The sequence below is a fragment of the Rhinatrema bivittatum genome, chromosome 1, assembly GCF_901001135.1.
Source record: "Rhinatrema bivittatum chromosome 1, aRhiBiv1.1, whole genome shotgun sequence".
In the NCBI taxonomy this organism is placed as follows: domain Eukaryota; kingdom Metazoa; phylum Chordata; class Amphibia; order Gymnophiona; family Rhinatrematidae; genus Rhinatrema; species Rhinatrema bivittatum.
Window position 1 is genome coordinate 528,360,295 of NC_042615.1, and position 12,743 is coordinate 528,373,037.

Consider the following 12,743-nt stretch of genomic DNA (forward strand, 5'->3'; position numbering starts at 1 on the left):
ACAAATGAATACAGCAGCACTCTAATAGCAATAGTCAAGCGAGCAACTAGTTATTTTTATTACAGGTGACAGAGGGGGCAACCGATTGGTTAAAATAATGAGCTGGCAACCCGAAGTCAAATCCAGCCTTTCCCACCAACGCTTCTTGTGATCTTCAGCTTATTTCCCGTTGCCTCAGGATCCCAATTAGATGGCAAGCTCTTTAGGAATGGGATTTATACCTATTTGATTTATTGGAAAGTGCCCTGATCTAGGGTTCTAAGGTCATGCTGAAGTAAATATTTAAATAAATGTAGAACAAGTCCTCGCTCCCTAGCCATTTACTCAGTTCAAAACCAAATTCTTTACCCTGAACTTTTTCCCATTATTGATCACAGGAAACTATCTTGTTATTGCAAAGAATTTTGAGATGTGTCTATTACATGAGATATTTCTTTGTGGAACATATTTTGAAAGGACAATGTTTTAAGCCAGGAGACCTGAGAGCAACAGGGCTCATAGCACATTACAGCAAATAATGACCACACAGCCCATCCAGTCTGCCTGTCAACACCCCCAACTCAGCTTTATAGTCTCTTCCTCTGAGATCCTCTGTACTTGTCCTATGTTTCTTGAATTCAAATACTGTCCTTGTCTCCACCACCTCCACAGAAAGGCTATTTTGTGAGTCCATCACCCTTTCTATAAGAGAAATATTTCCTTAGTCTATTCCCTTTCCATGACCCCTAGTTCTAGAGCCTGCTTTCCATTAAAAGCCGTTTGCTGTGCATTTATTCCTTGGAGGTATTTAAATGTCTCTATCTTATCTCCCCTTTCCCTCCTTTCTTCCAGGGTATGCATATTTAAGACTGTTCCATATGATTTATGATGAAGACCGCTGAGCATTTTAGTTGCTGCCTTCTGGACTATGAGACTTATATCCTTTTGAAGATGAGGTCAACAGAAATGTACACAGTACTCAAAATCAGATCTCACCAGAGAATTCTCCTTATGCACCAAAGCATCCTTCTGTCGCCTCATCTATCTGATTGGCCACATATGATCACCCCCAGATCCACTCTTGTTTTGTGCACACAACTTCACCCCCTACATTGTATTGGTCCCTTGGGTTTTTGCAATCCAAATGCATGACTCTGCATTTTTTAGCATTGAATCAGACTCTAGAGCACCCCTCAAGCTTCACCAGATCCCTCCTCATGTTTTCCACGCCTTCCATGGTGTCTAGCCAGTCCCAGATTTTGGAGTCCTAACGCAAAATGGCAAACGTTTCCCAATAGTTCTTCTGCAATATCGCTTATAAAAATGTTGAAACAGTATTGGACTGAAGACTGGAGTCTGAGGCAGCTCTAACTGCATGCAGACATCAGGCAGCTTCAAGTCACTTTACAATAATTACAGGAATCACTTTTAAATGGAATACCCATTTTCCAAGTTTCAGCATGTATCAGTTCTACATATTTTTTGATCTTTTAAATATATCCAACAGATGCTGTATTTCTTTCTCTCTTTTTCTGGCACATTGAGTAGATACTGCAATCCAGCAGTAAGCTTTCTTAAACCAACTCCCCCCAAACATGTAGACTTCAGGGAGCTGTTCTAATAGAACAGGGAGTGAATTGCAGAAGGCAGTACTGGGCAAATTCAGTACTCAGAGTTAGTGCTAAAATGACATATTTCTTATAAGCATATTAAAAGTAGCAAGCCGTATAGCTCCAGACAGAATTCTAGCTGCAATCTGCTTCTCCCCCCCTCTCCAGGGAGTTTTCTATAGCCTTATGGGGAAGTAAAGGACTTTGGCTACATTTCAAAGAACAGTTGCATACAGTAACGCAGTTCTAAAATATGTATACCACTTTAGCAGCACCACTATCACTGAGGACTGAACCGGTATTGGCCAACAAAGATGCAGCAACTGCTTTCCAGTTCTCTGGGTTGCTCTGCAACCACTCCACTGGCATGCTTTCTTCTGGCAGGAGTTTTGTACTACACCGATATTTTACGTGAAGACTTGTGGAGGTTAAATGTGGTTTTACGTGTGTGCAACACCACAGATCCTTATGGTGTGGTTCTTACATCACTGAATGATTTGCACAAGAAGAATGAATTTTGGTAAAGGTAGAAAACGTAGGATGATAAACTGTAAGTGCAACAATTATAAGTGCAATACACAGGTGGAATATATCAATAAAGTGAGGAGTATCATATATTTCAGCAAAAGGTATAAAACAAGCCACAAATGTAATAAACATGGCTCACAAACCTTTTTTTTTTAATATTAAAAAAATATGCAAAACTATTTGTGAATAATATAAGAGAAGTTCAATCAATACTAAATAGTTCACTATCAATTCAAAAGTAAACAATTTCTTTTCTCATAATGTCGAAAACCAGCGAGGATGTGAAAATGGAGGGAAAAAAAAACAAACCCAGAAGGACCTGGACAGGTAGTGGACACAAAAACAGCAGCACAATAACCAATCTGTCAGCTTCCTAAAGATTTTCTATTACATTTTGTTCTTCATTTTGACATGGAGAAGGCCATTCTGCTTGCCAGTGACTTCACATGGGCCATCCATTATATCTAATCAACACAGAAACCTACTCAAACAGCCATAGGGTGCTCTCTATTCTCCATCATGTTTCCTCCCTTCAGCTGTGCAAAAAAACAAACAAAAAAAAACCCCCACAGTTGACTTGTGAGTTGATGAAAGAGCGTAGAACACTATGTCAGGGGGCTTAAGCTGAGAGTGAGAGGTAATGTGTGTCCTCAATATCATCACTGGTAAACAAAAGGATTGATGTAACAGAATTCAAAAATACAATCTACTTTTAAAGAAAACTTTTAAAAAACTGACAAAAAAAAAAGAAAATTGTAATTCAATAGCATACTTCTGTTAATGGCTTATATAAGCCATACAATACAGACGACATGCAAGGCAGGTCTCCAATAAATAAGATTATTGTGGATATGGTAAGGCTAACTGTATGTGACTATAAGCAAATATCCCCTCCATCTTATTACAGGGTGACATTTAGCATACAATGAGCCTTATGTGCAAAGAGTTTGGTAAAGGCTGCCCTATATAGGTATCATTACAAGTGGACTTTGGAGATGGTGTGCTGCTTGAACACACAGAGGTTTTATTTACACAGCATATTGGAACAGGTACACTTAGTGTGGAGCAGTTAATTATTAAATTACGCATATGTCTCTATTGTTAGCACCAGAGTCTGAAGGTAAGCTCAGCATGCTGCATGGTAGGGCATAGAATAGCAAACAAAGTCCTGCTGATCTTGGCACAGATATCTCAGTCAACTGGGTGGGCAGATGCACACATTGTTTCTTGCAAAAATACAGGAATACAGGGCTTCCCGGCACACTACAGGTAATATGGCTCCCGTTTCCCAAACTGTGGATGCTGGGCCCAAGGGATAAAGCCCCACAGGGTCACTTTAAAAGCAGAAAGAAAACCAACAGTTTAAAAATGATGATTAAACCCTGAATTTTTTCAGCATAAAATCTGTGGGGGGAGGGGGGACAATGTTATTTTCCTTCTAGCTATCAGATGCCCCAAAACATCTCAAACTTTTTTTTTTTCACAATCCGCCCTCTAGTAATCACAGGAATTACTTCAAAAATTTAACCAAGAATTATTTGGTTCTGTATGACAGTGTTTCTCATCCACCAAATCGTGGACCGACACTACCACCCAGGAAAAAGATCTAGGCATCATAGTAGATAATACTTTAAATTCATTGGCTCAGTGTGCTGCAGCAGTCAAAAAAGCAAATAGAATGTTAGGAATTATTAGGAAGGGAATGGTTAATAAAACGGAAAATGTCATAATGCCTCTGTATCACTCCATGGTGAGACCGCACCTTGAATACTGTGTACAGTTCTGGTCGCCGCATCTCAAAAAAGATATAATTGCGATGGAGAAGGTACAGAGAAGGACAACCAAAATGATAAGGGGAATGGAACAGCTCCCCTATGAGGAAAGACTAAAGAGGTTAGGGCTGTTCAGCTTGGAGAAGAGACGACTGAGGGGGGATATGATAGAGATGTTTAAAATCATGAGAGGTCTAGAACGGGTAGATGTGAATCGGTTATTTACACTTTCAGATAACAGAAGGACTAGGGGGCACTCCATGAAGTTAGTCTTAAATGTGCTACTTGCTAATTATTTCCATGTTAAATGTGAACCGATGTGATGATTTTTGTTGAATATCGGTATACAAAAACTAATAAATAAATAAATTGGAGAAAAAATTATTTTTCACTCAAAGCACAATAAAGCTCTGGAATGTGTTGCCAGAGGATGTGGTTAGTGCAGTTAGTGTAGCTGGGTTAAAAAAAGGTTTAGATAAGTTCTTGGAGGAGAAGTCCATTGACTGCTATTAATCAATTTTACTTAGGGAATAGCCTCTGCTATTAATTGCATCAGTAGCATGGGATCTTCTTAGTGTTTGGGTAATTGCCAGGTTCTTGTGGCCTGGTTTGGTCTCTGTTGGGGGCAGGATGCTGGGCTTGATGGACCCTTGGGTCTGACCCAGCATGGCAATTTATTATGGCACTGGTCCCCTGAAGCATTTCTTCTGGTCCATAGAGCAAGGGATTTTTGCAGAAGGAAGTAAGAAGCCCTGCAGCTGCATTGTACCCCACTACAGCCAGCAGAGAGACTTTTCCTAGCCCTCCCCTATCCCCCACCCTACAGACCTATTTTTCCAGTTGGGGCCAATCCAGGGGCCTCATCTCTGGAAGGGGGACAGCTGCAAATGAATGTTAATGAGCTGGCCTAAAATTGAGTCAGCATCTGCTCTGCTCTCAAGCCCCAGCTCCTGTACAGAAGCTATGAGGTGATGGGGCCACCATGAAGCCTGAGAGCAGAGCAGGTACTGATTCAGTCTCACACCAGTTCATTAACATTCGGCTACAGCTGCTCCACTGTCAGAAATCGGGCCTCAGAACCGGACCCAACTGGAAAAAAAATGCCCATGGGGTAGGGGTATTAATTGTAGCAGTGTGCTGGCTGGCAGGGGGAGGGAGAAAGAGAAGGACTTTTTTTTAAGGCGAGATGGTGGTACTGATGGGGTAGGAGGAAAAAAAAAGAGGGATGGCTTTGTCTATTTTTTTTTTATGACAAACTGGTGGCTGACAGGGCAGGAGGGAAAGAGAAGGGAGTTGTTTTTATTTCAATAAATGCTGGCTGGCTGAGAGGGGCGGGGTATTTTTTCTGAGGAAAATAATATTGGCTGGCTGGGAGAGGGAAGGGGAGGAGAGAGAGAGGGTTGTTTTTTTTTAAATAAAGAGCAACTTTTTTAGAATTTTTTTTAAACTGGCTAATTATCTTCTTAAAATGACAGACCAAGCTACAGGGCTGACCCATGAGATTAAAGACAGGGTGGGGGAAGGAGTATATTTCCCCCTCCCCAACCCCCTGCTGTTTTATATACTAGGGCAGGGGTTCCAACCTTGCTGGGAACACGAACCCCTTTTCAGCTTCAAAACATTTCATGGACCACCACACAATTCTCTAATTTTTGCATGCCATAAAAAAAGAAATAATGATATGCCCTCCAGAATGAATAAACCATTGATCTAAACTGAATACATAGGGAGGGCAATTTCCAAAGCTATTTAAAAATTGCCCTCATAATTGAAGGTTGAGGACATTTTACCTTCCAATCCAGCTGCAATGGGGAAAAGGAAGCGAGTTCAAAAAAGTTCCCGGTTGGCAACTTGGTATAGCCTGGCAGAAAATCAGCACCGGTACCTGCAATCTAATTTTCAAATGGAAACTGCCCACGGAGTCTTCTTTTGAAAACTCTGGATGGCAAGGGAATATGTTCCTGTGTACTTTTCACCTGCTTTGAAGCAGGTGCAAAGTGTATGCATGGAAGAATGCATGAAGATTTAAAAATTAAAATCTCTCCATTTATTTTCCCTCTGTAAACCTAGCGCTGTTCCTTCCCCCCCCCGGCCGCAGGTAAAAGTAAGCATGCTGTTCACAGCACACACACTCCTTTATCCTCAATGGTGAGGCACAGCAATTACACACACAAAAAGTTTCGAAACCTACTATCCCCCTGCTTTTCTTTTATACTTTATTATTTTATGATTCTTACACATACAGAAAATGATAATCACTAAATAATTTAAAATTTTAGAAAAAGCAAAACAATAGCCTGCTTCTCAAAGGAAAGTTGGCTTATGAAAGCTCCCATCTTTGTCTGTGTCCCATAAATAACTTATGTTTAATGTCATATCTACAACTGGCTGTTATCTCATCCTCCCTCCTCGATTCCAGGTGGTCACCTTCTTCCTCTATCTCTCCCTTTCTCTCTACCTCTGTCCAGCATGATTCCTGGGGTCCTCTCCTTCTCTCCCCTGGTAGGCTGCCATCCACGCTCACTTCCCTTCACCAGATCAATCATAGATTCCTGTCTCCCTCTTTATCTTCCATTTCTTATCTCATTCCTTCTCTCCTCTATCTTTCCCCTCATACTGTCAACCCCAGTCCCATGTCCTCTTTTCTTCCTTTGAGCCACTCTCAGTTTTCAGGTATAGCTCTCCCTCCCCTCTCTCTATCAAGCCAGTAGGAGAGCATGAGGCATTAGTGAAAAATGTTTAGCACCAATGTGATAACCCAGCCTTCCTCTCCTTTCCTCAGTGTGCAGCCAAGTTTACAAAAGTTCTGAGAGCCACATCGCCCCTCTCTTCCCCACATCCTCAAAGTGCAGCAGTGGGGTTTGATTCTTAAGGACTGCAATCAGTCCCTTTTTTTCCCACCTTTGCTAAAGAATGCAGCAGTGCAGTTTGAGACTTCTAAGGGGGGGCAAATGGCCCCTCTCTGTCCCGCCTCCTCCTGGTTTATAGCAATGTGGGGTGAAGTTTTCAGGGCAACAGCCCCAATCTCACTCTCCTGGCCTGTGGCAGCAGCTCAACTAGTCACAGGTAGCAGCAGCCCACTTATTTTCTTCCCAGCTAAAAACTCTCTCGCATCCCTTCTGGAAGATCCCCTGGGATGGTCTCGCGGACCCCAGGTTGGGAACCTCTGTTCCAGGGCAGCCCTCCTCCCAGCTCATCAGTCCACATAATTTAAGAAAGGTAGCTTACTGGCCCCTGGCATATAAAAGGTTGAGAAACACTGCTGTATAAAGCCTGTTGCTTTTCAGACCTGTGCTCTTTAGCATATTTATTTATAACTGTTAAACAAATAAACTGATATTTCCTGCTTTGATATCCAACTTCTCTCAGAGAGATGCATGCGTATTTTATCCATTTAGCTCTAAGATTTTCTTTATTTTGGGGGATGTAAAAATGCAACATTGAGGGCCTCAATGAGTCACATGGCCTAGAGATTGCCTAGCATTCATACCCTATTACCTATCACTTTGCCACTTTGTTTTGTAGCTCACTTGTGGCATTAGTGCTACACTTAGACAAATAGAGAGAGAGAGAGAGAGAGAGATTTATAAATCTCATAACAGGAATATTTCAGCTTCTATAAGTATTTTGCAGCATTTTCTTTGTTTGAAAAAAGTCACCATCAAAATAAAATCCAATTTCAAACACTATTTGCCACAGACACAGAATGGGAGGAATGCTTTTTGAAAGTTGAATCAGTCCTTAATGTTTTGTGAAAAAAGGATTAAAATAACCCTGATACAAACATCCTACTTATTAAAATGTTCCCGCTCCCTGGGAAAATAATTAAGTGTGTGGAGTAAAGATCTTACTAATGACAAAGACAGAGGATGGCACCTGCTTTAGACAGCCCTTTTGTGAGCCACTGGAAGTCCCAACACAATGTCACAGGAAGGAAAGTGACACCTGTTTAAAGCAGCCATCTGTCTCTAACAAGCTAGATGCACTCAAAATCATGGTCTATCTACTTAGGCAGGGATTCCTGAAACATGGGCCTCGGCGTGCACCTGTGAGCACAGAAAATGTAAAGTATACAGGTCAGAATAACTAATAATAATAAAACATCAGTAGTGCTGCACGGCCTGGCATACTATACTCCTGCAGGAGAACAGACAAACATTCTTAAGGGTACAGCCATAAAACAATTCAGAAATATTGCATTTTCTTCCCGGGGATACTGTAATAATCTATCGCCAACAAGTTCTATTCATAAACTAAAGGATGCTCTTTTCCTAGGTGCACTATCAAACCACTAATGACTCAGAGCTTGCAAAGGCCCTCCATCCACACAGTCAAGCTGAAAGTTTTTTTTGACTCTTTGCATGTATACTGTATAAATCTGCACACTTTCTGTAGCTTAAAGACATTAAAATAATACATCTGCTTAGATCTATCTATTCCAACTATTGCTGGTGAACCTTTGTGTCTTCAATTTCCTGACAAAACGTATAGAATGACATCCTACAGACTAAATACATAAATGGAAAAGTATAAGGAATAATTCTGAAAACGACTGCACATCAATACCCTAGTACTGTATCAAAATAAAATCGGGCACTCTGTAAAACTAGGCTCCTAGAAGAATCCTGGGTTAAAATATATATCAAGTCATAATGGAAGATGATAGAAAAACAACCAAAGAATGCAGAAAAAAAGTGTCCAGATTGTTTGTAACTGGAAAGGTTACAAACAACCAAAGAATGCAGAAAAAAAGTGTCCAGATTGTTTGTAACTGGAAAGGTTATTATTTATAAGATGTGAAGTAGTAATAACATTTATTTATGTCTGTAAATGATTTTCCAGTATAATGTAACTAACATGTTGCTTTGTTCTCTGGGTGGGAAAACTATATGCTTCCTCACAGAATGCTTCCCATCCGAAAGATCATAAAAGAGGACAACAATTTCAAGTGGTACAAAGGCCATGGTGAGTGGATTCCACAGTGACTTCATTACTGACGAATGTATCATGAAAGCTGTCAGAACCCTCCATTACAACACAAGACAGCCCAGTAGCCAGCACAGCACATGTCCCACAAAAGAAACCCTCCAAAAAAGGGCAACAGATAAAAAAAACACTCTTTGATTAAAAAACCAAATACATAAGTGAACAGAGAAATTTAAAGCACTAGAATGTCAAAAGAGAGGCACACATCACAAACAACTGCTGTTGTGATAATCGAGGGAATCAAAATGCATAATGCAGAGCCCACCTTCCCAACATGAATGTAGGAATGAACTGCTAATGCCGCTGTTCTTGGGAATATTTTCAGATACTACCAAATGCTGCATGGTGGTAATCTGAGTTCTCATGCATCTTAATGTCATGTCTGATGGAAATGCAAATTTGCCCAGAAAGTTTCTCTCTTTTGGCTAGTACTTTCTCCTGTTGCTGATTTCAGGCACTGCCCCTATGGAGAAAGAAAGGAAGGCTCTTCGCAAGTACAAAAAAAAAAAAAATAAAAACCTCACAGCAGACAAAAAAAAAGCCGCAGTGTTAAAAAAAAAAAAAAAGGCAAAAAAGTTTCAAAAGCAACATCATAAGAAAAATAAAAACACTAAGAAAAAATGAACATCACAGAAAAAGAAAACATTTACAATATTTGCCAGTGGATGTAAGGCAGAACCATTTTTACTACTAGTATTTGGAATAGGCACAAATTAAAAAGCTACTCTCTGTAGCTTAATTAATAAATAGATAATAAACCGCAGCATCACCTGTTATAGAGATTCAAGTCTTGCTATCACTTGTGCCAAGATTTGGTCCTTTGCCAATGCATGCAAAGATCCAATGCATGCAAAGATCCAATGCATGCAAAGATCAGGATTTGCTGTTGCATAGATCTTGAGACAGGTACAGTTATAAACACCCCTCAGAATTCAGATGACGAGGCCCCAAATTAAATTTATACAGTTTATAGTAGTTATTCCAATATACTAAAATATACTGTATAAGAAGGAATTCACCAGTAGGTAACATCCTATAACACATACATATTAAGACCTCCCTTTATCCACTCTCAGCGTAGAGGACGGTGTACCAAAGTGCAGGCAACTTCAGAAAGTAAGATGTGGTTTTAAACTTGTGTATGCTACATACAGAGCAAGGCAACTAGTACACTCAAATGTTCTTTATCTAGGCAAAAAGGAAACAGGTAAACTGCTTTAAGGAGTGAGACAAGTGTAAATAAATTTCTAACAATTTAGATGTGTAATCTACTTGTGAAAATGTTTAAACAGTTAAACTGGAAAAAAAAACAGTCATTTTAGTTCACAAAACAAGATTAGTAGTAGTAAAGCATTAATGATTTAACTTGTTCTACACTTGACAATCACTGGAATAATTAATACTGTCACATTCTTCAGAAGCAGCTCTGTCAGATAAATCAATATGTTTTCTGTTGACAGTGTCAGGAGGGAGAGGAATGGATTTAATCCAGGATTTCACACATTTATAAAATAAAGCAAGACAGAAAAAAAAAAAAAACCAGTCCAGCTTGAATTGTATTCCATACAACAAAATGTTATGTAAGGTCATAAAATATATATCTGGTTAAGAACCATTCTTCTGAATAAGCAGCTACAACCAAAACCCAAGAAATAATAAAATGTACAAAATGTAAAATAGCAACCTTAAGGGTTGTTTTTTTTAATGGAGGGATAAGGCAGCAGAAAAAATAGCCCACTTTCTAGTAAATAAAACACTATTACATGAAAGAACATATGCTAAGCAGAATCTAAATCCCTGGATCTTAAATATCACAAAGAAAAAGAAATGTACAGGCGTTTCAAGTTCAGAAGGTTCATACATTCTTTATGAACAAATTGACTACAATTTCAGTTCCTAGAGGTAAAAAAAAAAAAAAAGAGAAATTAAAACAAAAAGCTTCTTCCAACATACTTATATAGCTGGAATCCAACTGAAAAACAAATTCTATCCCAGTGTTTCCTTCTGCCTTTCCGGCCTCAGTCTGTAATATGCAAAGACGATCCCCATGTTATGAGAAGTTTTAAACATGATATCCCTCCCAATGATAGCTCCAAGTTCAGGTCAACTCAACTAGCATCTGATTCTGAAGCAACACAACACTGCATCTGGCTTTCAGACAAGGCCAGTGCCCTTTTTCCATAAAAAAAAAAAAAAAAGACACTTGCGATAAAGAGGAGGAGGGAAAGGGGATCTCTTCCAGCAGTGGTAGGCAGCGAGGCAAAAGCTGCACTATCCAATCTCCCTCAGCTCTTATCAGTACAAAGACCACAGTTCTTAGAACAAGACAGAAACTAAACCAGAGAACAACATTATAATAAATAAAATCATCACTTCCCCTCCCCAACAAAAGAAGGGCCAGAATCATAATTAATTAAAAAAAAAAAAAAAAAAGCAGCTGCGTGCACAAAACGTCTAAGCTACAATAATAAAAAGTCCATAGCAAGGCCCCAGAGTGGATCCCCCTCCCTCCCATGGCCCGGATGCCAATTTTCTTTCCCTCCCTTTATTTATTTCTACTCCCCAGCGTGATGCAAGGAAATCTCTACCATGCCCGGGAAAGGATGATGCGAAAGAATAAACCAGCCTCCTCTCGCTGCCTCTCCATCCACTCCCCACCCCTCCCCAGCTCGACCCCACTACTCAGCCAGAAGCCTGGCAGAGAGAAAAGCCGGCGAAGATGGAGATACAAAGCGGGGAGGGGAGGAGGAGGGAGGGCATGGGAGCATGCAGAGAGCCACGGAAGGAGATCAGCAACACGTTTGGGCTTTGGTTTGGTTGATTTTTTTTTTTTTTTTTTTAAATAAAAGAAATATTACAAGATTAGAGCCAGAGAAGAGGAAGCCGAGAAAGGGAGGGGAGAGCCGGCGGTCTGACAAGAGGAGGAGGAAGAAGAGAGTAAAGCGAGCCACGATTAGAGAAATAATATTCACCTGGGCTGTGGATGGTTGTGTAGTTTCTTGTTGTTGTGGTGGTGATGGTGGTGGTGGAGGAGGAGGAGGAGGTGGGTGATGGAGATGGTGAGGAGGAGGAGGAGGAGGATGAAGAGGAGAGGAGTAGTTGTTGTTGATGGGTAACAGTCGCCAGGACTACGGTGGCTATGGCGCTTGATTCACAAGGCAACAGTTGCTATAACTCACAAAAGCGGAGGGAGGAGGAGGAGCGGGCGAAACCTAACCTGCGCGCCGGAAGAGGAGGGACAGGGGAAGGGGAGCCCGAGCCCGGGGAGCCCATCTTGGGTTTGGGCAAAACATTTGAAAAAAAAAAAAAAATCATAACAACAACAAAAAAAAATCCAAGGGAAGATTTTTTTTTACTTGTGCCTGCGAAAGAGGCAGCTGGCCCTGCACAGCAAGGATGACCTTACACGAAGCCACACTGCGCCGCCACCATGATCAGCACTGACCAGTGCCGGAATCTCAGGCGTCCCTCTGCTTCCTGCCCCAGCTCCTCCCCTCCACAGCAGCATGCAGGGAACAGGAGAGGCGGCGTGAGCCTAGTGCGGGCAGCGCACAAAGCACAGTGCCACTCCCCCTCTGAGGTGGTTAGATTTGTCCAGCTCCGAGGAAGGGGAGGTCAGCCCCAGCAGAAACCTTATTCTTCACAGTGTGGGCTCGCAAGCCTGAAGGGAGGGGTGAAACAGCATCCCCAAGCGCCCCCCCCCCCTCCCTCCCAAATACCACGCCTGGGGGAGGGAGGGTGGGTTCTGGGTAGTCGTTCCCCAACCCTCAGAAAAATCAAATCGCACTGACCACACAGTAGCAGAAGTTTTCTTAAACAGGTTTACTTCAAAGTGAGAATGAGAAAGGAAATGAAAAATAGAAATGCC

General features: G+C 41.1%; 1 protein-coding gene across 3 annotated transcripts in view; it reads right to left on the reverse strand.

Annotated features, from left to right (window-relative positions):
- RFX3 (regulatory factor X3) overlaps positions 1-12,065 on the reverse strand; it is a 703,712-nt gene extending 691,647 nt beyond the window's left edge. For all 3 annotated transcript variants that reach the window (XM_029613424.1, XM_029613416.1, XM_029613406.1), the window contains exon 1: positions 11,848-12,065. The gene's annotated coding sequence lies outside the window, so the exon portion shown is untranslated. The remainder of the gene's footprint in view (positions 1-11,847) is intronic.
- Between the last annotated feature and the right edge of the window lie 678 nt (positions 12,066-12,743).